The sequence below is a fragment of the Patagioenas fasciata genome, chromosome W (genome assembly GCF_037038585.1).
Source record: "Patagioenas fasciata isolate bPatFas1 chromosome W, bPatFas1.hap1, whole genome shotgun sequence".
Lineage (NCBI taxonomy): Eukaryota > Metazoa > Chordata > Aves > Columbiformes > Columbidae > Patagioenas > Patagioenas fasciata.
The window spans coordinates 59,718,247-59,722,467 of record NC_092559.1 but is presented as its reverse complement, the minus strand read 5'-3'; the positions used below and the strand labels follow the sequence as shown (position 1 = coordinate 59,722,467).

The 4,221-nt window shown below is 38.1% G+C and overlaps 1 pseudogene; it reads left to right on the top strand.

The window, feature by feature from the left end:
• Positions 1-441: 441 nt before the first annotated feature.
• LOC139826331 (syncytin-2-like) lies at positions 442-1,409 on the top strand (annotated as a pseudogene).
• Positions 1,410-4,221: the final 2,812 nt, after the last annotated feature.

The following is a 4,221-nucleotide window of genomic DNA, read 5'->3' as shown; positions in this document are numbered from 1 at the left end:
ATTTCAAGTCCTCCTGACATCCTTCACTGTTATCAAGATTAAAGAATAGAACGCCTGGATCCATCATTCTAGAGTGAAGAAAGCCTGCAAAACACCATGGAGGGTAATCTAGGTGCAACCTGGAAAATTGTATTTTTCACAATCATAGCTTTAGGACATAGTTGGCATGTAAAAAATTGGCATGTAAAACTCACCCAAATGATTGGGAATAATTTGAACCTTTCAGACTGTTGGATATGCACGGTCCTGCCAAAAGGAATGGAATTTCCACTGTTCGGAGTACCCCATCCAGACTGGAGTAGAGAAGGGGATGGATGGGGAAAGTGGGATGCAAACCAGAGGCAAACCTGTCTTTATGGGCAGGAGCTGAGTAAAACAATAGGAAGACGTTTCAAATTGGTACCTTGGAATCAAACTGAAATTATGATTTATTCTAGATGTATGAACTCCATAGATAAAATCACCAGTTGGGAAAAGTTTCCAAATGGCAGTGAATGTAGTCAGTCACAGGATGTTGGAATCTTTAATATAACCAAGCTGAAAGAACTGGGGTTTAATTGCAGCATACAAAACATTGGAAACCTTAACTTCCCTTCCAACACAGCAACAAATTGTAATCTAGCTCCTGGGTGGTGGTGGCCTTGCGGAGATAGGCGAGCCAGGAAAAACCTACCTGATAATTGGCAAGGCCATTGTACAGGTGGATACATATTACCTCAAGAAAAGGTGTTTAACCATTCATACCCACCCCGAGTATTGTTAAGACGTTATGGAGAAAAACATGTTCAGTGCTGAATAACCCTCTCGTAAAGAGACCCTCTGGATTTCATAGTTTTACCAGGTGGTTTATTCCCCAGCTAGGAGTTAGTGAGTTAGAAAAAGCCATGGTAAATATATCAGCCACAATCAAGAAAATTGAAAATGCCACTATGGATGCCCCTCAGGGGCTCCAGGAAGAGAGATCATCATTAAGTAAAATAGTCCTACAAAATCGCATGGTCCTAGACCTCCTGACTGCAAAAGAAGGAGGAGTTTGTGTGGTGATAAACCAAAGGTGTTGTTCATATACTAATCAGGAGAAACGGGTAGAAACAGATATTCAAAAGGTATGGGAACAATCTCAGATCCTCCATCTAGTTACTCGAGACAATACATCATGGGGATTCTCAAATTTATGGGAAGGCCTCACTTCCTGGCTTCCCGACTTATCTTGGTTACGATCCTTATTTGTAGATTTAGTGGGAATATTAGCTTTAGGGATACTGGTCTGTATAATGATGAGATGTTTCTTGTGGTGTTGCCAGAGTACCGGGGATACTTATAGGAACTGGAAGAAACATCAACTAAGACAGAAGCTAGAATCTAATAGATATTTTGTAAAGACATTAGATAAAGAGTCATCATATTAGTAAAAGAATTTACTAACCTCTTAGAAAAGGGGAGATTGATACAGGGAATTAACTAATTAACACTTGAAGAACTAACACTTAAAGAACTAATTAACACTTAGCTAACCCTTAACCCACATCACAATTGTCTAGCCTTGCTTAGCTTTGTGTAACTTCTTGTATGAGAAACAGGAGCTCACTGACAACTTCACAGGCCTTGCAAAGTTAAAAAACCTTGGGTGCATCCTTGGTGCATCCTTGGGTGAACTAGATTACAGAAACTTGGGTACAGGACAGGAAATACGCCAGTTTTAACCACCTCAGCAGTCTGAGTCCCAACCAACTCATCACACCAGGCCAAAGGTAACCGTGTACAGTGAAGAAGACCCCAGTTCACGATCACTGCACAGGTGCAACCAGGAAAGGCAAGAGATGGAGACTATGGAAATGATTTCCTGGAACTCATTGTAATAAGAACCACCTTCTTGGGGACAGGTTATGAATATGTATAGGCGTTCCTAAAACTTTCATGAATATGTAACACTTTACTGCATTTAACCAAGCTCACAGCTACTGGAAATTCACACACGTCATAGGTGGAATTATTCTCCCGTGTGTCCAGTGCTTTAAATAAACATACCTACTTTACAATCACAGGTTGTAAAGTCATTTCTGTGCCTCAGGACTAGATGATCTCTAGAGATTCCTTCCAACCCCAACCATTCTGTGATAAGAACTGGCCACACATGGTGAAACAGTGTGACTGAAAACAAGCCGTATGCTTGTTTCCACATACATCATGTTTTGTGGGTTGTTCCTCCTTCCAAGAAATGACTAGCATTCTATTTTCCATGCTTGTCAATGTACAGAATTTTTCTTGGCTTTATTCAGAATTGAATATCTCTAGCTTAAGAGTTCATTTTCACATTTACAGTAAAAAGTGATCAACATTTGCATTAACTTCTGATGGGAATCATTGAATCATATAATTGTTTTGGTTTGAAAAGACCTTTAAGATCATTGAGTCCAACCAATAACCTGCTACTGTAATGTCCCTGAGAAGCTAATCTACGTGTCTTTTAAATACTTTCAGGGATGGTGACTCAACCACTTCCATGGGCAGCTTGTTCCAATGTGTGATAACTCTTTCAGTGAAGAAGTTTTTCCTAATATCCAATCTAAACCTCCCCTGGTGCAACTCTCGCTCTATCATTTGCTACTTAGGAAAAGAGACTGACACCTGCCTCACTACAGCCTCCTTTCAGGTAGTTGTAGAGGGTGATAAATTCTCCCCTGAGTCTCCTTTTCTCCAGGATAAGTTAGTTACACTGAAGTGTATGCTTCTATTCTGAGATTTTGTGGGTAGAAAAAAAGTAGCAATTTAAATTGATTTTTCATTCTATTTTTAATGTATTTTAGTATTTTGATAATTTTCAAAATTTAAGATATAATATTGATATAGAGTTATTTAAGGCATTTTTAAAGTATATAATTCATTATCTGATACTGAAGTTACCAATTTAAGAACAGTAAAGGGAAACTTATCACTATATATCATTAATTAATCACCTAGACTGAAAGACACATTCCCTCTATACCTAAATCAGAATGACTAGAACAACTTCTGAAAGAGGTTAAGCTGGGAAAAAAAAAATGGAAAAGAATAGTTATTTTGCATAGATAACCAGTACTGATTACAGCAGGTTTCTTTGTGGCCCATGGGCTACTTAGAGTCTACAGCTGAAGTTTTCCATGGCTACCTCTAAAGAGCCAGATGATTTTTAAGGCTATTGCTGACAGACTGTTTTCCATTTGCACTTGTGTTCAGGTGCATGTTTGGAGGAGCTTTCTCAGCTCCTCTTGTCTTTTGTCATGGTAGCAAGAGTTGCAGCATGGCTTGTTCCATATGCACTGTGTTTATGGGACTACCACTTCAGTAATTTCAGTGTTGCATCTATTTAATATAAAGGTACAGCATTTCAGCTAAATTTAGTCATATATCTTAATATCTTAACCTCTTAATGAAGCCTCAAGTGTTTCCCTAGTGTCCAGATTGTTGTAGTTTCTGACTTGGGATATCTTCATAGAAATAAAGATATTCTTTTCTCTCTGCTCCCTGGAGAATCTTCTCTATTTCCCAGAGGCTGAAATAGACAACGGGATAAAGGGGAAAGGATCAGAGAAAACACCCGATGACAAATCTTGTAGTTTCAAAGGAACTATCCAGAAATGTCTGTGCCAGAAGTCCCAGTGGAGATGGGGCCTGCATCCCACTATCCTACAATTCCTCTGTGTAGGGGATAAGAAAACACCAACATTATACTTCTGTTACTGTACCGAATTACCCTTACACATGAGAAGGGGATTAGTGACCACAGTGTACACCTTGGATTTTTTTGTTGTTACTTTATTGAAAACATGGTCCTAAAAAATAATCAGTTCTTATTAGACAGTCATTATTCTCTACGATTCTTCACCATTTTTGCAGTTGATTTGTTTCTCTAGATGTTAAAGCATTTATTTTTTTTTCCAACTGATTTTGCTCTCTATGCATTTATTCCTCCCTATACATTGTATCAAAACTCCAGTAAACTATCTCCTCAGATGGGAAAAATAAGATGTGGACATCCTTTTTCCTCTCTTCATCCTTGCCCCATTTTGTTTGTTTTTTTTTTTTTTTCTCCTTTAACCTCATCTTCCTTACTATTCCAAATTCTGAAATTGCACAATCTCATTCTTTGGTCCTCAAATATAACTAAAACGGTTATGACAAACTGTGAAAATACTTGATAATTCTTTCTACTAAACCATTTGAAATTAATTGACCTACTTA